At 36.8% G+C, this 25,699-nt stretch overlaps 1 long non-coding RNA gene across 1 annotated transcript in view; it reads right to left on the reverse strand.

The window, feature by feature from the left end:
• Positions 1-25,139, reverse strand: part of LOC141572839 (uncharacterized) — a 173,729-nt gene extending 148,590 nt beyond the window's left edge. The window contains exon 1 of the long non-coding RNA XR_012498332.1: positions 24,830-25,139. This is a non-coding gene — a long non-coding RNA (uncharacterized LOC141572839). The remainder of the gene's footprint in view (positions 1-24,829) is intronic.
• Positions 25,140-25,699: the final 560 nt, after the last annotated feature.

The raw sequence follows: 25,699 nt of genomic DNA on the forward strand, positions 1-25,699 counted from the left end.
AGCCTTGCTGGGTACAAAAGGCCATATTGCAGTCCATGGGTTTTGCCTAAAACAATCATAAGACATTGCCTCCAAGTTAGTTAAGGATTTCAAGAATAACACACAGAAATTGAAAACCAAGCACATGAGAAACAATATAACCTCTGCAATGTTGCATGTTGGAATAGAAAAGGTAAAGTGTATCAGTGTCCAGGGTGGGTTCAAGGCAACAGAAGAAAAGGTTCAGTGTTTACCGGCTATTTAAGCCATGGACTATCTCCAGAATCCCAGTGAGAGGCAAGAAGCTATTGTAGGATGTGAACAGCTTACCTTCTAGAGAGTGAAAAGAGCAATTGACTATGGAGAAGGCAGAGGGTGGTGCAGTAATATTGTATTCAGGTTCTGACAGCAACCACAGATTTTATATTCCTAGGCAAAGCCTTGCTGATTTTTAAAAACACTATCACTTAGAAAGTATGAAACAAGACAGAATATATCCATAGAACATATTTCAACTGATTACATCAGCCCCCAGAGAAAGTTGTGCCATATTTTAGCCCAAGCATGCGAAGATAAATATCAATATCTATTGCAAGGGCGCCATCTGCTGGCAGGTAAGGACACAAACGAGTGTGGAGGACGGTGATCTATTCACGTGGCGCATAATGTCAACCTTTTTCTGATCTAAATGGAAGGCTGGCAGAAGTCTATCTAAATGTTCAGTTCTCTCTGAGGAAGGAGAATAACATGAGAGCTAATGGCACGATGAACAAGTGCAATAAAAACTACTAAATAATTAGAGTCTGTTGTTACATAAGTAAAGTTGTACTTCGCATTCCTGAAAAATGTTTGTTTTACGAAAAATAAACTTATGCATAAGTACTACAAATTATAAAATCTAATTAAATATCAAAAGATGGATTTAATAGTCTACACAAAGTTTGGTGATTAAATTTCTACTTTGGTGGTTCAAAATGGGCTACATGTTCTTTCATTATAAATTTTACATATACAAAGTGTGATCAAAAATATGTTTAAATAAAAAAAAGTTTAAATAAACTTATTACAGTAAAAGACACATTGCCATTAATCCCCCTCAAAATACTCCCCCTCACTTTGAACACACTTATCCCATCATTCTTGCCACTTTCTGAAGCAATTCTGGAAGTTCCTCTTTCATGACTGTCTTTAGTTGTGCTGCCTCCATGTCCCGAATCATTTTGACTTTGGGGAGGAGCCAGAAGTTGCATGGTGCTGGGTATGGTGAATAAGGTGAATAAGGACACACCATAACGTTTCTTTTGGACAGAAATTGCCATTTACCGGAAGTGATGTGTGACACGGAGCCTTTCCGTTGTGATCAAAGAATACGGTGAATGCTGCCGAGTGCCAGCCAACGAACAGAAAGGCAGGGATCTTCAGTACAGGAAGTGGCATGTGGAAACTTAGTAACAGTGTGTGACAAGTTTCAACTTGTTTGGTGTAGTCAGTCGGGTGTGAGCTACGGTTGAGAGAAAGTGTGTGTTTTTGTTTCTGTTTTGTTCTTTTTATTATTTTTTTTTACGAAAGTGTGTTTTAATGTGTGCCATAAATCATCTGCCATCATGACAATGCTCCATGTCACTCACCACTTTTGGTAAATGGCAATTTCTGTCAAATAAAAACATTACCGTGTGTCCTCATCCACCTTATTTACCAGATCTGGAAACCGTGTGACTTCTGGCTCTTCCCCAAAGTCAAAATGATTCAGGACATGGAGGCAGCCACAACAGTGCAACTAAAGACCCTGACGAAAGAGGACGTCCAGAACTGCTTCAGAAAGTGGCAAGGATGATGGGATAAGTGTGTTTGAAGTGAGAGGGAGTATTTTGAGGGGGAGTAATGGCAAGGTGTCTTTTACTATAATGATTTTATTATTTAAACATTCACTGTATTCTTTGATCCCACCTCGTATACGTAAAAGGAATATGAAAGGAGTCAAGTAGAAACTATTAAAGCCTAACACTAAAGAAAAACATCACTTCTCCTGTCTATCTGTAGACCCTCAAAGAACTGTATTCCTCCCACCTGCACGTTAACGGTTCTGCAATTGCAGAGGCTCTGTTGATGTACCCAGTACATGCACTACACCAGTGCAACAGGGCTGTTGGAGCGACCACTTGATAAGCCTACATTAACTCACTATTATCTGTTCCAATGTGTCTGGTTTTCCCTGAGACAACCAACATGAAGGACCGAGGGAAGACATGGCAGCAGTCACCTCCCACACACCCCTCATGATGCAGTAGTTCCTGGAATTCCTCCCGGAACACCAGGGGCATCGGCTTTATTACCTGGGCACGGGCAATTTCAGAGGCTTCGACTTGCCATTTTTACTGTAATGACAATTTATCTGCAGGTCAGGAGACCGGTGTAAGAGTTTTGCCAGCTGCTAAGAGTATTCAGTTGTGCACTTGAGAATTAAGGAAATAAAGACTGTGTCAGCAGCCTCACTGGAGTCCCTGAGGGCAGGTCTGCATCAAAGGTGCGTCTCTCACTGGGTCTTTCATAAGCCTGCACTCTGAAGACCCATTATGGCAACCCAGGGTCTGGGGAGCCAGGTGAGGTCCTCTGAGTCTTCCCAGAAAATCAAAAAAAATATTTTTGACAAATTGTTATTCACATGAATCATAAAAACAAAAGTGTGGAACATTTAAATCCTTTCTTTAGTCCTGTGAGTAAATTCCTAATTTTAATGTCCCAATAATGGGACAAAAAGTTTAAGACTGCTGATTATAAACCTCTATCAACTAGGCATATATTATGTCATTCATTTAATCATCCAACTATTTCATTTGAGAATTTTGTCATTAAAAGTTCTATATTAAAAAATGCCTGAATATTCTTCAAAATAATGAACTATTTCTGACCAGAATAAGCCTAGATATAAAAACACAGTTGTCAGATTATGGAAAGATCATCTTTTGAAAAAACTAGAAATTAACTTTTTAATAAAATTAAATGTTCTACCCTCTTTTTAAGCCTTGGAAATGTTAGTCCATCATTTTTTTAACCAAAGCCCTATTTCTGCAAATATGTAAAATATATTTTTTGCATTGAGTTAGAAAACTTAACTTAGAGACCTGCTATAACAGATTAGACACTGACATTTTAATAATACCACTTCTCCTTAATGAACAAAACCCAAAGTGCTTTGCTCATGACAAACTGGCAGGCTTTGGTATGTACATTTTTATTAACATTTAATTGTTTAATATTTCAGCCATCATTCTTTGTCATTTTTTTATTGACAACAGTGATTATCTGAATTTTGTATTTTATTGTCTGTTTTACACATATCCCAAGTATGCTATTTAGTGGTCTCTGTGCTTCCTGCATTCAACTTTCAATTAAATGGTTGCAATGTTGGGATATCTCTAATAAGACACTTGATTTATAACCTACTCCCTCATTTTTTTTAAGCCCTGATTTTTCTTGCCTTGTCATTTTTAGGAAAACTCACACATAATCTATCAGAGAATATGTAAGTAAAACGTTGGTTTTGATGATCACAAGTGTCGCACTGAAAGGAAGATTTAATTGCTGATACAATTTTGATATTCTTTTAGAATCTATGACTTAATAAACATTTTGTAAAGTGACAACATGCTTGCCATTTTTTTATCAGTTCTTTTTACTTAGAGGGAATTCTTTGCAACAAACATTAATAAGGACTTAATTTTGAAAATGAAAAACATTACATAAGAGTTGTAAAATATTTAAATACATTTTTTGTAAACGTGTTCTACCATGGTATCTGAGAACTATTAGATATCTGATAAATCTTCATAGAATGAATAAATTCAGGGACACTGAGGAGAAATTCGGTTGGATGTGACATTCTCTTCATTCAGAAGAACTTCAATGCATCAGGATAGTTCCATAATTAAAGCTACTACTAGTTTGTTATTCATGGACGACTGATTGAAATAGGTTGGCAAATGTCAGTCAGTATGGCAAACTGGCATTTACAAATAAAGTTTTATTGGAACGCAGACACATTGATAAGTGTCTCTGGCTGCATTCTCATTACAATAGCAGAACTGAGATGGGATGGCCCACAGAGGCTGAACTATTTGCTGTTTGGCCATTTACAGAGAAAGTTTGCTGACACTGGAAAGGACTACGCCTTTTGTTGAGGGTTTCTGTCATCCCTAAAACTTCTTATTACCAAAGCAAGAAGGTGGCATGGATGCTAATACATCACTGGCCATGTGTAACAGGATCAACAACTAGAGTAACAAAGAGGTTTGATCTGATATCCATGGTGCGTAGAACACCCATTTTATAATACTTAATTCATAATGGAATAATCATAGCTACCTTCCAGTCAACCTGTAGAAAAGGTCATTGATTCTGCATTGCTGCTTTTCATATTTGACAGTGTTTTTTAGTGATGAGTTCACATGAAATTTTTAGAAGGAAAATGTTTTATTTTTAATTAACATCTTAGCCATCAAGCCATCATTTAATCTTTATTGAAAGACCTATGTAAGCCTCAATAAATCTAAGATTTTTTTTCAGAATTTTTATCTCAATTTAAAATGTGTATAATACTTTACACCTGCCAACAGTTCTATTAGTAAATATGTCTTAGCATTAAACGTAAGTTTTGATCTAAAATCATGTCATTGTTATGAGGTGTTTAAATCAAAAATATAAAAAAAAGTACTTTTGTTCTCTAGGCGACCAAACTTGGCTAACCCAAAGACTGTTCACTTGTTATACAGATTATAATAATCAAATAAACTAATCAGAAGGGAGCAGTCTACGGGGGAAAGGGAGAGCCAAGAAATGTGCTTTAGTCAAAAAAGAGAATTGATTCTAGGAAAACTGACGGATCATTTGGTTTTAGACTGTTGCCAATTACTCACTTTTTTAATCAAGAGATATGATTTGTTTCCAAGTATATTAAAAGTTACTCGATATATACAGTGATATATAAGTTATATGTTAACAGCTTTAAACTTTTTAATTGAACTGTTACCTTAAACTTTTTAGTCACTAACCCTGCATTGAAGACAAAGAATACGCTTGGCTCGTATACTGTCTCTTTCATGTATAATGTCCAAATCTATGCTCATTAAATAAACAGATACACAATGTATTTATGTCATTAGGAATAAAAACATTTTAAAAGACTTTTGAAGAGCAGGGAAATTAAGAAAAGAACGGGAAACACTAAAGTAGATGAAAGGTTTTGCATTTCCATAGGAACGTAGGATGAAATATAGGAACGGAGAGGTATTCTGATTTCTCAATGTGAGAGACACATGTTGAGCCAGCATTTCTCATAGTTTAGTGGAAGTGGCGTTTGATCAAAATCTGAGAGTTTTAAGGACTTGCTAACAGAGTGAATGTAATAAGCACGTTCTAGTTCCTAATTATATCTTTCTTCGCACATAAGCAGATCCTGGGCTTTATTTTCAGTGATTGTGCTGAAAATCATTATTGCCCTGCAGGCGTGGGATGAGCGTCCTCTTAGAAGCTTTCCTAACAGTCTCTGGTCTGCACAGATTTTCTGGAGATCAGTTATCTTCCCTGAGTCTATCCCTGCTTGCCAAGGCTTTCAGAGCCGGAAATCCACCCACTCCTGAGTGTCTGTGAGGATCATGTGTCTCCGGGGCACAAGAATCACATCAGCAGTCACTCTGGGGCGTCCTCTGCCCCTGCACCGAGCAAGGTGCGTATCTTTGGGGACACGAGGCACGTTTAATGCATTTAAATGTTTGAAAGGTAAGATTAAGCTACCAATCAGTAACAGAAAGAAATCAGGAAAATTTTAAATACTTAGAAGTTACACAATGCATTTCTAAAAATTACTTGGTAAAAAGGAACTTATTTAAGAAGAGGAGTAACAGTGAAACATTCACATGAGTTGTTTGCAAAATTTACCAGAAAGGAAAGGAATTTGTGTTAAATTACTAAAGGATAAACATATAAATCAATGGATTAGCACAGATTTCAGATGAAGGCCGACAGGAATGTAGTCAATTACTTTTTGAAAAGGTACAAAACCAGTCAATGAAGGATAAGGTTCTAAATACCTAAATGAAAAGAAACTAACTTTCACCTAAAATTATACCTTGAAAAGCTACCCCCGAATGGATCATAAACACAACTGTAAAACGTAAAGTTATACAAATTCCAGAGAAATATGAGAAGAAATGTTGTGACTGTGTGTTTGACAGAGTTATTTTAAGGAAAATACTATTATAAGATTCAATAGGAACAAAACAGCATAATTAGCATCCTAAGGATTTTGATATTGGAACTATCTGATACAAAATATTATGAGTGAAAGGAACTAAAAAGAAAATACAAAGTGATTCCATTTACATAAAGTTGAATACAGGCAAAGCTAAATTTATGTCATGTAATATCAAAGAATAATAGCACCTCCAAAGAAACTAGTTTTTTGGGGTGAAAAAACTCTTACTGTTACTTATAAGGCATAGATATACATACAACACAAAACAAATACAGAGTCCATGGAGGGGCAAAATGAGGAAATAAAATGTCTAAACTTATTTATTTGGGGGAGGAGTGGTTTTAAAAAGGGTTGACAAACACTGATTTATAGTGTCACACGTTTTGAGTAGTTTAGGTTACAATTAGATTAAGCCAGTGTTGGGATATTGGCATGCTGGAAAATAGGAAGGAAACTGCAACATTAGGGCTGAACATGACAACAAAGTAATTAAAATAGGAGTGAGAAGCAGCCTGAGACCTCGCTGGGTGAGCAGGATGAGGAGAACGAGGCATTAGAGGAGAGCTGCTGCCAAAGGAAACAGCTCTTTCTCTCTGCTCACTACGACACAAAGGTAGGTGTGTCCTAGTAAGTGTGTCCTAGTGAGCAGAGAGAAAGGGCCGGAGCTCAAAGGAGTAAGACATGGTTGTTGGTGTATTAACAGAGACTAGCTCACCAGTAAAGTTAAAGGTGTTTACTCATGCATAAAAGATAAGCAAGTTTGAATGCAAAATACGTTTTGTAAAAAAGAGTGATTTAATTCATAGCACCAATTCTTTTTCTTCTTCAAACCAAGTGTCTGCCTTTGTCTTGGAACTCATTAAACTGACAATATATCCAGTGAAATATAATTTTCTCTTTAATTCAAAGATCATTTACAGGAGTTAGCATTTTAATGAGACAGCTAAAATGAATTAATTGCAAGTGAAAGAAAAACCTATACGTGAGTGGAAGATATTCTAATTAGATAATGATACCAAATATTTTATATAAAATTATGTTATTTCAATTACTACCTGAAGTTATTATCTTAATATATGATGTGATTATAATAAAAATTAAGCAGATACTATACTTCTCTGAAGATATTAATAGCATATTAAAAATCACAACCAATACCATTAGTGCTTTAAATACAATACTCAGACTGTAGTAAGGTATTAAAATAGAGCTCCTTTTAGAAGAATTACGTAGTTAATATGGTTCTTAATAACAAATTATTTTAAAAATAACTTTCTTTTAAAATGCATTACATATGTGTTTTCATATGTCAGAATGGAACATTACTCTTAGGGCAGCCAGATGTCACATATTATTTAATTTCTTTAGGAATGCTTGGTTATGAGATAGACCACATCACTTTCAAATACACATAAAGTAATTCAGTTTCAAAAGCTCTTGCACAGAGCAAACTTTATCTGATATAAAACAGATTTCTTTGTTATACGTTGACCTATCAGTAATTCTTTCTGAAGCTGAATTGAGGAATTCATTATATTAGTTAAAAATATCATGGACTAAATAGAGAAAATGCCAATTTTACTAATTTAAATTATATAATTATAAAGATATATGTGTGTTGTTAGGAGAAAATAAAGTACTTCTGTTAATAAATAAGATATTAAAATGTGGAGAAATTACCTTGCTTCAATTTTTTTAATATTTACAAAATAATTAACATTGATAAAATAGTTATATTTCAGACTTTATTTATAAACAAATACCATCATACTTGTCATGAAGAATTCTCTATGTGATATAATCATTTTTTAATTTAATAAATTAAATGCTAGGTCTTCTATGAAAAGACAGTTTAATTAAATTATATGCAAAGTTAGTTGTCTCAAAAAAATTAGGATTTAATGTGTGCATGTGCATGAATTTTGTATGTATGTGCGCCCTTTTCCCCCACTTTTCTTTTTTAACTGTCCATAACATACATGTAGATGAGATTTCACAGTACTTAAACCTACTAAATATGATTTTTTTCAGTTACCAAAGAAATATTGTACATACATTTAAATGAACTACAATTGATGTGTGAAATGAATTAAAACAGCATCCGAGTACAGTCAAACCATGCTGTTGATCAATGGAACCTAACATTGGCTCACCTTGAAAAAATATTTAACTGATTGGTTTTTACTGTACAGAGGAGTAATATCTATTCTACACACTGTGTGTACTAGGCAGACCAAAAACTATTAAAAATAATGGGTCTGACTTCTGCTTCTTGCCAAGATGGAATGAATTATCAGGGACCAGATTTACCCTCTAACCTGAAATGAATGATAGAGTAATTGGAGCCGGGAGAGAGAGAGAGAATACATTAGGTCTGCTGAGAACTGGTCAGTTATACATATTCACACAACTCAAAGCCGGTACAAGGACCACCTGAAAAACGTGAAGTGCAAAATCCCAGAAGTCCTGCAGTGCCGGGAGTACTTTCTTTCCCCAGAGGTAGGAATGAGCCACTCGGTTCACAGCGCAGAATAATCAGTGTAAAGCCTCTGCGATGAGGACCACGAGCCTTGGAAGAGCTGTGCCCTGGACCCGCACAACTACATCACATGCTCAGGAGTATTCCTGGGAATCTAAAATTTCCCAGCATTGTACGAGGTGCACCTTACAATAAATGGCATCCAGTCCTCAATTGTTCCATGTGCAAAAAAGTAGGAAATCACCCACAATGAGAAGGAAAAACATAAACTTCTAAAAGGGCAGCGAGAAATGGGGGTAGGTCCCCTGTCATTAACTCAGCACGTCCTCTTTCTTCCAGTTCACGTTCTTCCCTGCGCTCTGTCCTTTGTACAGCCACAAGTCACATTGCATGTGAATAGAAAAACTGAGCTTGTGCTTTCTCTGGATCAGGAACCGGTGGCACTGTCAGGGTCTTCCGGTGCCTTTTACAGAGCCTCACTTATCATCAAGAAATGTTCATTCCAGGAAGGTGTAACAGTGACATAATTTATCAATGATCAAGTATTACAAATACAGTAAAACTCTAATGCAAAGTAAATATGCCTGGTTATAATCTATTATGAAAGTTGACCATTCAGAACCCACTGTAATTGTTTTATTTAGAAGATAAAAGAAAACCAACTAGCATTCAATTTAAACTAGCTTTCTGAATAAACATGGGCTTTATACAGTATACTATCCACTCAAGACTTTTCTTTATTTCTGTTGTGGAACTCAGTGATATGTGTAGTCGCAGGGTATTTATTATAACATCTTCTAGTTCTATTTAGACAGCTTAGAGGTTGAGGTAGCAGCCGTGGACAGTAATAATTAGCAGAAATTTGGTTAAGTTACTCATCTCTTTTATCTCCTTTTCCTAGTCTGTAAAACGCTTCATGTAAACGAGATGCACTTTAATGTCTTTTATAAGATAAAGTACAATGAAGGCAGAGGTCTAATCATGAGGACAATTATTACTGTCACCACTAAAGGAAATATGATTCAACAATTCAGACAATTCTGATTAATAGCAAAGTTATATGTTAATGCGTGGTTCTGCCAATACAGGATTTCCTACATACAGTATTATAAAATAATTGATTGGAAGAGGAGACAGAGCAATAAAGTACTAAAATATCTAAATAAAAGATAACTTTTAAATCATATTTGCTTATTTATTAACTTTGTAACCTTGGAGGACTTAGGTAAACTCTTTAGTTTTCAGTTGCATTATCCACAAAATGGTTAACAGCTAATGCCCTTAAAATGCCCTTGGGGATTTATAAGCATTTGATACATAGTAGCTGTTCAATAGCACTAATGGTGTTAGACACTAATGAAAATGAATGCCATTGTATTTCATTGTTAGCATGATAAACAACATAACCATAGCTTACCCGGAAACACGACTCACACAAAAATATCAGTCTCTGTCTTTTGGGATTGAGGGCATCTAGGAAATGCTGTTTCTGTAAATGTGACTACACTGAGTTGCTCAGGTGACCCTCCAAAGTGCTCACCTTCACTTGTGGTGACACTGTCCAGGACCTGGACCTTGAATGCAGCAAAGGATCTGGAAAGTGGTAGTTACCCTGCATTCTCAAGTATTTATCAAATTAAATCCCTTGACTCGAAAAATTAAATTTAAAATTCTGTATTATCCAGATTAGCTCTCCCAGTTAGGACAATTATCAAATAATTTTGACATTTCTACTTTACATTTCATGCATAAATATGGTCATAAAATTTTATACATTATTTGACTTTTATTCTTAGGGAAATTTTAAAGCTTTTCATTAAAGAGTGATTTTTTTTTTCCAGCTGAATTAAAGCTATCTCAAATTTAAGTGATGATTTTACATTGTGAACTTTCGTTAAAACCTGTGTGGTTTATCTTCCTAATTTACCATGCATGTGTTAGTATACAGAGTAACTGAGGCAGATTAAAAATAAATGCGTGCCTTTGTATTTGAAATTTTCATGATAAGATACAGTAAATGCCGTCACTGCCTTCAATGTGACAGAAATACAGAGTGCCAAAAATGTATACACATTTTAAGAAAGGAAAAAAAGAACTATTAAAATTGTAATACTCAATATATACCAATAACAAAAGATGAATACAAGTCACATGTGTACATTTTTTGGCACCCCTGGTATTTAGTATAATTTATATTAAGAAAAGGTGCAATAAGCTATCCTTTGACTCATTAATGCAAATTAGAAGTATTTAAAGTAAAATACTTTCTGATTATGTGATATACACAATCGACAAGAACATGACTATATTTGTCAGTTTGCTATGAGAAAACAATTAATTTTAAAAAATACTCCTGATTTATCATAATCTATTTAAAAGCAGATATAGAATATTTGTCTTTTTTAATTTAAAAAGTAAGCAAAACAGATAACTGATCACATTCTGTCAGATTTCAATTGTATTTAGTTAATTTTGCAGGAAAACCAGTTTTGCAACGGGTTCGGAATCTGCTGCATATTAGACATATATTATAGGGGTGTTTTCTGATATTCTATAAATAACAATAACACAGCTGTTAAGTACCCTAAAGTGTCACTAGTTTTACTGCATTGCCTTTTTAGCTTGCTTAGTGGTCCTTCACATTGTGAACAATGGCACCATGCTCAATTTTAATGCACTGGTTTAAACAGTTGGGGATTTAGTTTCAATAACTATTATGGTAGAACAATACTAAAAATACCACAAAGTGATATGTCTCCAAAAACTATAATTTAACTGAAACACAGTTGTTAGGTTTATCCAATAAATACCTGCTTGATATGGTGCTGGAGATAGGTGGATTGTGTAAGACTGTATTATAATCACTTAAATTGAGGGCCGTAAAGGATGTAAAGGCCAAGTTTATCCACCATCCGATGCATAAAGCTTATTGCAGTGTCTAACCCGGGATCTGCCCTTGAATGCCCTTGATATAAGTGACCCATTACCATATAAGGGAGCTATGCAATTTTTAAACCTGTGTATTCAAAAATGTCTTCTCATATTCAATGACTTGCTAAAGCTGTTAACCACCCAAAGGGATCAACAGAAAAAGTCTAATCCTCCTTTTTACATGAACACCCTTTGGGATACCCGGGAGTAAATATGCTGCTCTTGCAAATCTTTTCTTTTCGTGGCAAAATAGTATACTATTAGCACTGCTTTCCTCATTAGTCATGTGACATGCATCAAGCCCCTTTATAGTCTTCATTGCTCTTGCAAATTAATTTATTGATTCAACAAATATTTCCTGAGAATCTACTATTACCGTGTTTCCCTGAAAATAAGACCGGGTCTCATTAAGTTTTGCTCCAAAAGATGCACTAGGGCTTATGCTCAGAGGATGTCATCCTGAAAAATCATGCTAGGGCTTATTTTCGGATTAGGTTTTATTTTTGGTGAAACACAGTATGTAGCTGATTCCAGGGAGGCAAGTGTCCAAACCAGAAAACAATGCCTGTGTTGGGGAAGGTTTATTTTGGGGCGAATAAGCACAGCACCAGGCAGCGCATACAGGTGTATTGTAAACCATCCGAGCTTCATAAGAGACCGAGCTCCTAGGCGGTGTCTCTTCACGACCTTGTCTGTATCTGCATCTTCCAGATAACTATGGCGACTAGATCAATGACAAGGAAAGAACCCAGAAGCCACAGGAGAATCGCCCTGTGCTGACATCTGCCCATTACATCAGTTCCGAATCCAGCTGCACGCAAGTGCATGGATGCTCCTCTTGCTCAGTTCTCTGGCAGGGACGGAGGCGCACAGTGACCGCCTGTGTGCACATTACTACAAATAAAGATGACTAGAAGAGGGTCACAGCTATATACATTTCTGAAAATTTAAGAAACATTTCATTTTAGGAGGAAACTATGGCATATTTGCTTATTCTGTGGCAGCTACTTTGAAGACATTTACTTTACTCCCTTATTAAAACTGTAAATGAAATGCAAAACCACAACTCCAAATTATATGCCGTGAAGAGGTATATAAAGCAAATATATCTTAAATAGCACAAACGCAGGAGTTCAGGAAAAGTCTAATGTAACAGATGCAAGTGAATGCCAGCTATGAAATTCTTGCATCAGTACATGACAAGGTTCATAGGTTAGCAATATGCATCATAAAAACACGCATTTTTCAAAGTGGATTTCTCAGTTCCAGCCATAAAACAAATCCTACAACGTGATCCTTCCTTATCTTATGTCCATTAGTACATAGAATAGGATGAAGCAATTTTACAAAAATAAATTAATATGGATTTATTTTAAAATCAATATCTTAAGCCTATTTTTTATACTTTTAGTAGCACATCTCTTTCCTGCAATATCATGAATAATACTTTGGGTGAAGCTAATTATTTTGTGTCATCAGAGAAGTATGCTCAACGAAGCTGTTAAACATAAATAAAGTAGCTGCTGGGATCAATTTTATCATGCGTTGGGCACCTGGAATGCTCAATAAGTCATCAACAAGATTAATGATTTTAATAAGAATATAACTTCCTACCATATTCTGCTCAGTGGGTCATAGATTAATATTGCATTTTGTGATTTTATGACCCATATTACTTAATTTACCTAAGTTGCTCATTTTTCTTATATAAAATGCACCAGACTGATGGTTCTGAGAAAATTGTTTAGAGACTTTTCAGCAAACAAAGTAAAACACAGAAACATCACGCTGAACACATTGGCAGGCACCTGCAAATCTCCAGACACCAGAATACCATTCATAAGGGAGCACATCATGTGAACATAAAATACCAGGAAATACAGTTTAATAAAGCAATATCATAGCCAGTAATTCAGGTCCCTAAAATTCTTCTTAAATGTCATTTTAGCTGGAGTAAATTACTTCATGCTTTTGAGATACACCTAAATTATGTGAAAATAATCTAAAATAACATAGAGAACGAATTTGGATGCTCCAAAGAATTTTATGGTTATGAATATATTGAGTATTTCCCAGGTACGTCTGTCTCTAAGTTTATTTTTTTAATATCTCTACAAAGGAGATATGTTGGAAGCATTTATAAGATTTATATAATTACAAGATGCAAATACTATGATATCGCCAGATTCTCTTTTTCTCTCTAAATAGCACATCAGACGACAAAAGAAACAAGAGCTGTTAAACGTGGAGGACAACGGGAATGAAGCTGTCACTCTCGGCTGGTCACATCGTTCTATTCCCTCCTGCAGGCGACCACACTCCCTGGTTGACTCTGAGTGTCGCCGGCTTGGGTTGGGGTGACCTGCACAGAATAGTGCTTTTCTCACTCAGCTGAGACCAATGCTTCTCAAACTGTGCTGCTGCCTTTGCAATTTGGTTTCCACTTCCCGTCTTCATCTACACCTTCTCCACTGCTCTTTTCTTTATGTAACTCCAAATGTCTGCCGCCTGTCATTTTCCTTCACTCTGAAGAGCTTCTACAGACATTTCGTGCAGGGCGGGTCTACTAGCAACAACTCACTTTGGTTCTTGTTTGTCTGAGAAAGTCTTTATTTCTCCTTCACTTTTGAAATGTAATTTTGCTGGATATAGAATTCAACATAGGCATTGCAGCCTGTTTTTCATTTTTGTTCAACATTTCACAGATTACACTCAATTATCTCGCCTCTTGCATAGTTTGTGAAAAGACGTCTGGTATAATTCTTATCCTTGTTACCCTCTAAGTAAGTCTTCCCCCTCCCCCGCTTTTCAACATTTCCTCTCTGATTACGCGTTGTATTTTGTTTTGTTTTCAGTTTAAATATGTTATCTCTAAGTCGATGTCTTTGTTATTTATCATGGTTGGTGTTCTCTGAGCTTCTTGTATTTGTGGCTTGTTTTTTGTCACTAATTTCGTGAAATTCTCATTCACTATTACTTCAAATATTTCTTCTGTTACTTTTTCTTATTCTTCCGATATCCCATTACATATATGTTACACATCTGTAATTGTACCACAGTTCTTAGACATTCTGTTTCAACAATTTTTTTCATTATGCCTTTACTTTTCAGTTAGAGAGTTTATGTTGACATACTGCCACGCTGTTTCTTTCCTCAGTCATGTCCAGTCTGCAGATAAGTCCATCAGGAGCATTCTTTGTTTCTGTTGCAGTATTTTTGATTTCCAACATTTCCTCTTGATTCTTCTTTAGCATTTCTGTCCTTCTGCATATATTACCTGTGTGTGTGTGTGTGTGTGTGTGTGTGTGTGTGTACATATACGAGGTCGGGTAATTAAGTTCAATAACTCATCCTAGAAAAAGTGCTACACACCTCATTGCTGAATATCACTACGGTCACCTTCAAAGTACTCCTCTTGGGAAGCTATGCACCGATGCCAGTGCCTAGTCCATCCTTCAATGAAATTTTTGAACTCTTTCTGGAATGGCCATCAGAGCTGTTGTCGTATTACCCTTGATGTCCTGAATGTCATCAAAATGTCTTCCTTTCCATATTTCCTTTGTCTTTGGGTAAAGAAATAACTCATTGGGGGCCAGATCAGATGAGTAGCGAGGGTGTTCCAATATGTTTATGTGTTTACTGGCTAAAAGCTCCCTCACAGACAGTGTCATGTCAGCTGGAGCATTGTCGTGATGTAAGAGCCATGAATTGTTGGCATAAAGTTCAGACCATTTAACTTTCAGCACTTCCAAATAGTAAACTTGGTTAACTGTGTGTGCAATTGGTACAAATTCATGATGAATAATCCCTCTGATATCAAAAAAAGGTTAGCAACATCGTTGCAACAAGTTCACAGACTTAATTGTCCGATTTTTGTATAAACTCTATTCTTTCATGTTGCTCAGTTTTTCCATTGGAACTCTTACTTAGCACATTGGTCCCAGTTAGTATACATTCTGGTCTGATAATACTAACATCTCTGCCACATCTGCGTCTCATTGAGATGCGTGTGTTTCTCTTTCTTTCTCACAGGATGTGTACTGTTGCTGTTGCTGTTGAACACGGACGTGAAGCCCTGGGAGATGGTGCCGAGACACACAGTCCTTAGTCCTTGGTGCCGCAGGCTGTGCAGGCAGGTGCTGATCTGTGGGACTGTTTGCTGTAGCTGTGGGCGCCTGAGGCTTCCATTTCTTCCAGTAACTGTCTTGTTCCTCTCTCTGCAGTAGTTGGGTTTCCCTACAAATTCCTTCTTGAGTAGAGTCTGTCCCTGTAGCTCTTTCCATGTAATCCGTTGTTATTATACAGCAGCCCCATTGATGTGGTGGGAAAGTGTCGACATAATCTCATAAGAGTGCAAATAGGACGATTATAAATAAACACATCTACACACGCCAAAACGTTTTACAGATGGGGTAAATAATTGGAGACTTACGTTGTAACAATCAATGGAAATAAAGAGATGATCTGTGGAGAGGTTTATTTTCAGAAACTCAAAGAAAGACAAGGAAAAGTTAAGCAGTTGAATTCTGGAATGTTTTGTATCGTCATTCATATCTGGGATGGCTAGTCCCTGTATAAAGTTCAGGAGGAACAAGACCCACGTCAACCACATGCTACGTGGGTCTCAGTGTAGGCACAGCATGCGGATTGTAACAGAATTAATAAGGATTCAGGATCAGTGTAATCGACATTTGCCTATAACCTCTGAGCAACACAAAGGGAGAAGAATAAGAATGTTGGAGGTTAAGTCATTAATGATGACAATCACACCCAGTTCCTGGGTTTCCAGTAAAAAGAGACTAAGTGGAAATCTCGCACCTATGAGCCTGTATTCACCCACACGAAATGCTTACAAGACTTGCTCCTATAAGACTCACATGCTATTATGAGATGAATTAAGAAGTTGACAGCACTTAGTGAAATAGAAATGTACTATTGAGCATGAGATGCAATAATTGTTTTCACAAAAATGTGCCCAAAGCAAATAGTCTCTTTCCCTCTAGAACTCTACGTCCTTCGGGACACTAAAGGTCCCTGGGGGATCTAGGAACAGGGACATGTCAGGGACATGCACTCTTAAAGAATGAAGTTCTACACAGCTTTTCCTGTGAAAGTGACATTTATCCCTAAATCATGATGATTCTAATATTTTTTAAAATTACAAATCTGTATCAAAAACTACCTTAAAATGATTATACATTTAAAAATAAGATGATAAGTGCAGCGCTTGTTTCTTTTGCATGCAGCCCTGCCAATATCAGCCTGAGCTCACACTGCAGGCCTAATGAAATGTACAATTCACCAATGAAGAAAATGTTTATTTCTCCTTGACAAGGGACAATAAGGCAAAGTATTTGTAACCTCCAGAGCAGCATTCAGGAGAGCAATATTTTAAGCTACATCCATATGAAGGATCTCTAGTGAAATATCTGAGAACGTGGCCATCATAGCTGCTGAGGAAGATAAAAAAGTAAAACACACAAGGTGTGATCAAACAACACAGTGAATGTTTAAATTTAAAAAATGCATTACAGTAAGAGACACCTTGCCATTAATCCCCCTCAAAACACTCCCCCTCACTTTGAACAAACATATTCCATTGTTCTTGCCATTTTCTAAAGCAGTTCTGGACGTCCTCTTTCATGAGTATCTTCAGTTGAGCTGTCATGGCTTCCTCGATGTCCTGAATCATTTTGACTTTGGGGAAGAGCCAGAAGTCTCAGGTGCCAGATCCGGTGAATAAGGTGGATGAGGACACACTGCAATGTTTTTATTTGACAGAAACTGCGATACCAGAAGTGATGTGTGACACAGAGTAATGTCATGATGGGGGATGATTTACAGCACACTTTAAAACACACCTGCTCTCAACCGTAGCTCACACCTAACTGACTGCACTGAACAAGTTGAAACTTGTCACACACTGTTATTAAGGTTCCATGCACCGCTTCCCGTACTGAAGATCCCTGCCTTTCCGTTGGATGGCACTCGGCAGCAGCATTCACCATATTGTTTGAACACAATGAAAAGGTTCAGTGTCACACATCACCTCTGGTACAGCAGTTTCCATCAAATAAAAACATTATGGTGTGTCCTCATCCACTTAATTACTGGATCTGGCACCATGTGACCTCTAGCTCTTCCCCAAAGTCAAAATGACCATGAAAGGTAAACTTTTTTAATCGATTCAAGACATTGAGGCAGCCTTGACAGCACAACTAAAGACCCTCATGAAAGAGGACTTCCAGAACTGCTTCAGAAAGTGGCAAGAACGATGGGATAAGTGTGTTCGAAGTGAGGGGAGTATTTTGAGGGGGATTAATGGCAACATCTCTTTTACTGTAATAATTTATTTTATTTAGACATACACCGTATTGATCACACCTTGTATTTGTAACCTGAATGTAACCTGAAATAGTTTCAATAAGATTTTCAAATATAGTTTAATTTTCAAAAATATATGTACATTAATAAGAAGAAATGTGTGTACCTCCATACAAATTGGTCAGAGAGTTTATGAATAAGACAACTAAAGAAACAGAGAAAACCTAACAGCCTTACATAAACATTAAGGAGATTGGCCTTGATGGTCATTATTCTCTCTAATTTTAATTTATATACCTGATGTTATATGTAAATAGTAATAATCTGCATTTTCCTTATTCAGAGGGGGAAGTTGAATGCACACATAAGAGATAGATATACAAGTAAATCATGTGAATATCTTAACATCTCACTCTAAAGTGAATTTCTCCTGTTTTAATTCTTTTGAAACGGTTTTAAAATATATTTGATGGAAACAAGGATTCTTGAAAGTTAAGTCTCACGGCTGAAACTAGTGGAGCCCCACAAGCCCTTCTGAACTAGAAATGCTGAGAATAGCATTTGCGTAGAAAGCAAAAAGATTCTGCGCCTAGGACAGCATGGGAAGTTCTGTTTATACGGCAGGAAGCCACATATTCTCAAGAAAATTTCTTGAGAAAATAAGTCAACGTGCATCTTAAATGCCTAGAACTTATTTCCTGATACACAGTAAGTGTTCCATTTGACAATTTAATAATTAAATGGGTACAAGATAACACATGGACACATGAAAACAAAGTTTGGGATTTATAAGTGTTCAGTTTTGAAAAACGTAAATCTAATTTATTTTTGTATCTACTCTTTCTGGCCATGGGTATCTTTTCCCACCTACCAAGTCTTTGCCTTATGTTCAAAATGCAAATGCATAAGCACACTGGCATCTTTGATCCATATTATTTCTGTTATTTTTACAACTGCCATCAATTGTATTCCTCAGATTATCACACATACTGCAAATAACATGCTACAATAATCACAGTGTCCTAGTTGCCTTGTTACAATGTATTGTACAATGTATTGTTACAAAGTATAGTGAGAATATTAGCTCTCTAATTTAGAATTGAGCTTTAGACGCATACTATATTTCTTTTTAAATGATGGAAATATTCTTAAGCTATCCTTCTGATTAATTAAAGTAAAATAATCACTCAAAATAGGGCAATCTAATGCACATAGTCATGTTTCCTTGGTTTTATTATTTTAAACTTCCCCTTTTTTGGTAATTTACTAAGGTACATTTCTACTGTCAACTCCAGAGCTGCTAATGTAACTGCATCCTGTGTAGGTGGCGTGAGGATTGCTGGGATCCTGCAATGGGGGGGCATTGCGCAGGTGTCCGCCCACGTGCAGGACGGAAACAGCAGAATGTGTGCTCAGGGAGTGGGTGCTGGGGGCCCCACACAGGCACGTCCCCAGAGCACAGCACAGTGCACAGGCCAAGGCTGCCAAGTGATTAGAGATCATCCAGGCTGACAATCCATATTGTAAGGTAATTATTGAATGTGTGTTTTGCTTATTCCTTAATTAATTAGAAGCACGTACCAGACCTATTATTTCATCATTTTGATTTCATGGTAGTGACTTTCAACATTTCAGCTGTTAAAATAACATTAGCAAACTGAATCACTAAAAGCATTTTTTCCCAATTATGAATGTATTTTATGATCGTTAATAATTTCATAAATGGCTAGAGTCCTTTGCCTATTTTGCCAATGATAGAAAACCAATGTTTGACATGGTAATGCTTTTGGACCATCAAAGAGAAAAACTTCAGCTGAGGAAACTGACAGTGTAACACGGGCAGATGTACATTTGAGACGAGGCCCTCTGCCCTGATGGTAGTTTAAATTAGTACATTTAAATCCATACTTCAAATAGAATTCACATAGAAAATAGGAAAACAAAACCAAAATAAACAAAGTTTCTCAACAATATTTTATCTAAAGATTATATTTATATTTAATCAAGATTAAAAATAAGCATTTTTTCCCTAAAAGTAAGTGAGTGAATCAGTGGAATAGAATAAACACATCAAAGGAAAACAATTTATTAGGATGATCTATTTTCAAAACCTTAAAAAAGGTGACAGATGGCTAAAACATAAACACATTGCAAGAATGCATTTGGGATCAAAAGAGCAGGTTTGGAGCTACAGCATTACCATTAAGAAATACTGCACATACTGAAACGAATGTAACAGACACATGGGGCACAGGAAAAAGGCATAAAAATTGAACAGTTCTGAATTCTATAAAAGATAACTACAAGTTCTATTCTTTCAACTTCCATGCTGCCTACCTAAATCCTGGGAGATATTTATTCTTCTAAAAATAAACATCAGTACAGCCGCAGGAATAAAGGAAGACAGGTAGACAGAGCTCCACCGTATCTCCTGACACAGACTGGGGTGCATTTGTTCACACACATGCATGTAATTCTATGTTCATCAAGCAAGACCACAAGTCAGCATTTTGATGAAACTTGAAAACATTATATACACGTAACGAAATGGACATATCCAAAATATTATTCTTCATGTCTAGATTGTCTTAAAGGTGTAAAATACCAGATATATAAAATTTTATACTCTTTCCCCTGAATTCAAAAGACTGATATATTGACTGTAAACATTTGGATAGTTTTACCAACATCCAATCAATCAAAGAGAAAATATTTGCAATAACCAGCAGTTCATTATGTTGATTCTTCATCAAAATTGCTACAACTGAAGTTCTAAATTCATTGTATCATTCAATCACTCATACATATAATATCAGGCATCAATGGTGTAGTATGAAATTATGAAATCGTCATGATATATTGGAAAGTGTACTTTGAGAGTCATATGAACTTGAAAACTTACTCTGCAATAGTCTGAAGGGAGAAAGTATGGACATTGTTTATACACACTGTTTATACAGTTAATGTAAATATTTCAGTAGATGAAGAATTCTTTTCATGTTTATTTCAATTTGCAAAATTCAGGTGGATATTGGGTTATAGAAATGATTCACTTAATACGCTATTAAATAAATTATGTATTATAATAATGTTTTATTGCAGAGATTAGATACAAAATAGGTTGAAAATATGAAAAAACAAATTTGCTCCTATGTTTCATGATATAACAATTTTTAGTTTTTTTTTTTTTAATCTTTATCTCTATTTAGTTAAGAAGGTTTGTGAAGCTGAAATAACAAAAGCACAGATCAACTGGACGTATGGTAAAATATTACAAACATTTCTCCATGTATTTATTTCTCTGTCCATGTATCTTATTTCTTACCACCACAAGATTTGTTGTTTGTATCATTGATTTACTATGCTACAATCATCAAATACTGATTTAGTTGTCAAAGACGCTACTTCATTAACATAATAGAATTTAAAGCATGTAGGAAACATATTAGTTAAGTTTTCTATTATTTCAAGGAAAAGAAAAGAGAGAAAAGTTAATCTGTGTTTCTAAGGTTAGATAGTAACTTTCTAACAGAACCCAGAGAGGGATTGTAGGGAAGATGTTGAAGAAAATTTTGCCTTCATTGGTTGATGTGAGCTTTTGTCTATTAGCTTTTATCTGTTCCTCTATGTGAGGTGATGTCTGTGCTGTGGTCAGGGGTTGAGTAAATCCCCCCTTTGGTCTCATTCTCCTGAGCAGAGGAGACGTGAGATGATGTTTGGTGTTCTGTCTGTGCTGTGAGGTGATGGTTAGTTTAAGATTAAAGAAATTGTCGATCAGGGGTTGAGAGAATTCCCTCTTTGTTCTGTCTGTTTCACCCTCATCAACAAATGAAATGAAGAAGTAGCTAAGTTATATCAGGACGAGGTGACAGGCACGGTGCCAGGCTCTAGAAGACCTTGGGCTGATGGTCCCAAGCAAGAACAGTAGATATTGCTTGTCCGGATGAACTAGCCCTTCAGCTGGATAAGTAATATATTTTCTTTTTTTTTATCACTGACTGTGGGACCCCCCCGGAACTGGCCATTCCTTGAGCGGGGTGGTAGGAACACAAAAGCTTGGCTCTGGGGTACAACTAAAGAGATATATAAGACACACCTCAGGTGGATTGATATTGATTGATTGCTGTTTCAAGAGATTCTTATTCAGAAGATTTGCTGTTTCAGGACTGCTTTCCAGGATTGGATTGTTTCAGAGTAAGAGATCGGAACTTGCCTCAATGGGCAGTAGAGACTTCTTTTGTTGGTGAATTGTCATCATTCTAGCATCTTTGGGAACTTGTATGCAGCTTGCAGCTTGCAGTGTCAGAAGACGTCCTAACTCCCAACAACAACAGCAACGACAACAACATTCTTGGGAACTAGCAGACGCCTGAATGTCCCTCAGCTACAGACCTGGCAGGTTTTGATTTATGACTTTTCCAGTGCCGTTCCCCACCCCGGTTTGGTGAGCTTGTGGCATCTACCGTAATAGTTACTATTCTATAGAGCTTATTACTGCTTTTGGATACTCCTTACTGATGTTATTTGTGTATTTAGCCAAGTGATTTTTGATCAATAGTAAACATATGTTGGGATCTCTTAAATGTATATGTATGTGTACTCCTTTGACATGACATTGGTGTCGATGTATATAGTTTAGTCTTAACCACCTTTACTTTCTGTCATTAGCACATTCTATTAATTGCCTTTGTCTTTTGCTACTGCATATTACTGAATAAATTGATTAGATATTGCTAAACAATTTCATTAGCTCCACTCTAGCATGCGCCCCCCTCCTCTCTTTTCCCCCATCGTCATTAAAGGGCATAAAGGACTCTGGGGCCTGATTCTGTTTCCCCGTAAAGCGGAGATGTTTCTGTTTCACTCTCTTATTCAATACACACATTCTGAAACTGATTGACCATGTTTAGCACTTTCATTTTTAAATCAATAGTGATGTCATAATTCTCTTACATTTCAAGAACTAAACTTCTACACAATATGTATCAACAAAACAACAGCGATGTTTACTAAAAAAAATTGTGGAAAATACTTAGAGAACATCCACAAATAGACCAAACGAAGGATATTCTTTATTATTTTGCCTCCAAATGGAATTCTTTTTTTTTTTTGTTCTCTATTTTCTTCTCTCTCCCTGTTTGGGACATTTGTCCCTGGTCCCACTGAGTTGTTAGAAAAGGGGTTACTAAGCCCTTAACTTGAAATCGAAAAAGAAACCTGAAATAAATCAATACAGTAGTTCCTTAACTTTTCTACTGCTTCAGCCCTTCACATGCACTCCCACAGAGTGCATGGACTTAGAAGTCTCTCCCCTTTTTATCTGTTCACCACTGAACAGGGGCTGCTTGAAGAAAAGTCATTTATGTCCGACAAGGTCAAAGTCTGTCTCACAAGGTGGCTGCCGTAACGAACCAATTCCGTGGATGGGAAGGAGGATCCCTAACTTTATGTGAGGGTTTTAAGTTCAATTCTGAACTTCCAGGGCCATTGAACTGTATGGAAACTAGTGAATGACATAATTATAAAGTGGAAAAAAGAAACGCAATACCTACGGGGGTAGGGACTCTATTTTGAAAAGGAACAGGTTTATGGCTTCTAAGAAAGGATATGTTTTGAGGTTACTGTTCCAAGTGTGTGAGTTATGGAAGCCTCTGGTATAAAGAGGATTTTTGTTTCTAAATTGGCAACAACAGTAACGAAAACACTAAAACTTTGATTATGCATGTGAATAAATCTGGTCTTCTTACATAACATGGTGTTTTGTGCCTCACCACCTCCACAGACCGTCCTTCAAAGAGAGCGGGAAGGCCAGTTCACTGGCGAATGGGGTTCAAATGGAATCAGAGGAAGCACACACTTGTACCATAATTCCAAAGAAAAGACAAGAGCCTCAGATAAATATGCCAAGTGTAGGCTGTAGTAAAAATAGCTATGCTGAGCAAGCTATGCACTGGGTTGTCTACATAATGGCCCCCAATAAGCCCTCCATACGTGGGTTCCGGTGGGGCTTCTCTCGTCAAGAACAAGAATTCACCCTCCTCCCCCCAGCCACTGGATCTGAGCTTATCTAACGACAAGGCACGACCTCAGGCCCTAGGTGTTATGACGCCCGAGAAGTCAGCTGTGACGTGCACAATTCCGATCCGTACTGGGAGCAGGGCCTGTCTGGACGGCAGGATGACAGACCCCTCAGCGGGCAGAGACCCAGCCCCGCAGCCCTCCCCACGCGGTGGCATCACCGCGGACAGTCCCACCCTGACAAGCGCGACCCCAAGCGCCTCCCGAAGGAACAAATGCTTGTTTTGAACCAGTGAGTTTCCACTACTTCCTGTGCATCCTCGGATGCTTTAAACAACCGCATGACCACATTTAGAATTGTTTGTCTCAAATTTATCCGCCAAATTAACTGAATGACTTTTACACTCAAAAAATACAAACTGATAAATGTGACTAATGGGTGTTCTTAATAAATACAACTGACTTATTTCAGGGAAGAAAAACTGTAACTAATCTGTTGATTTAATATATGTTTTTGTTCATTTGAAGTAGACTAAAGGGAAAGGGGCATATAACCCTATTTATAAGTTATAATTTACAGGTTACCCTATCGAATTGCGATGAAATCTTTACTTTTCTATAGATAACATACAAAAACATATATAACCTGCTCACATATGGCAGCTGATATTTTTTTTATTATTATTTATTTTATAGTGAAAAGGTTCATTATGGTCCTGGACATAGTCTATAAAAACCAATTTTATTTTTGAACTCTGGTAAGTTGAGAGGAATTGGACAAGAGCAGAGGAATACATCTTTTGAATCCAGACAAAGCCGGAGGCAGAAAGGAGAGAAGCAACGCCTACCTGGGAGACGGTCACTGGCTGGCTCAGCTCTGCCTTCCTTCTTCACATCCCATCCCTCCATCCTCTGCCCCAGCTCCCAGTTCCCAGCTGGCATCCCCACTCCTGCTCTTTTCTACGTCAGAGCTGAAGCCGATAAGCCACATTCTACGGGATCACAGCCAAAGCCCAGAGCCCTGCAGTGTGACCGACCATTCATACAAGCACATGGGCGGAGGGACAACCTGCAGGAGATGACGCGTGAGGCTGGCTCTCCTTGAATCATCGTGCTTCATGTCTGCTCAGCCACACCGACCGTTACGTGAGTGCATGAATGGAAGAGTTACATATGGAGAGAAACAGATCTCAGCTACAAACTTTACTTTGGAGGCTAATGAGAATCCTGGAACCAGGCTTCAGTTCTGCGCTCTGGCATGCCTTTTTCTTCTTATTTCCCTAATCCCCCAACCTCTCATCTGCTGTGACCTCATCTGGGCGGCAGCCGCAACAGCACATTTTTTTCTCTCTCTTTTTTGTTCTTTTTTCTCCTTATCACTTTTATTTTTTATCATGACCCTTTCAATTCATTTACACAGAGCAATTATATTAATTGAAATAAAATAAATTATTAAAATCATTCTCAAGTTTCAGGAGTAGAATAAAAGATTTTAAACGGTTATCTTAAATTTAAATAAGAGTTTTTTATTTTTTTCCACCAGTTAAAAACTCCTAAAAAATTAATCATTTTATGAATAAAAATATTACCTTTGAAGAACTGTCATTATTTCAAACTTATACTCTTTGAACATTTTAATAAATATTACTAGGAGTTGTAAGATTGAAACACAGGTTCATGTTTCAAAAAGAGGATGAATAACACTGGACAACATAACA

The sequence above is a fragment of the Rhinolophus sinicus genome, linkage group LG07 (genome assembly GCF_036562045.2).
Source record: "Rhinolophus sinicus isolate RSC01 linkage group LG07, ASM3656204v1, whole genome shotgun sequence".
Lineage (NCBI taxonomy): Eukaryota > Metazoa > Chordata > Mammalia > Chiroptera > Rhinolophidae > Rhinolophus > Rhinolophus sinicus.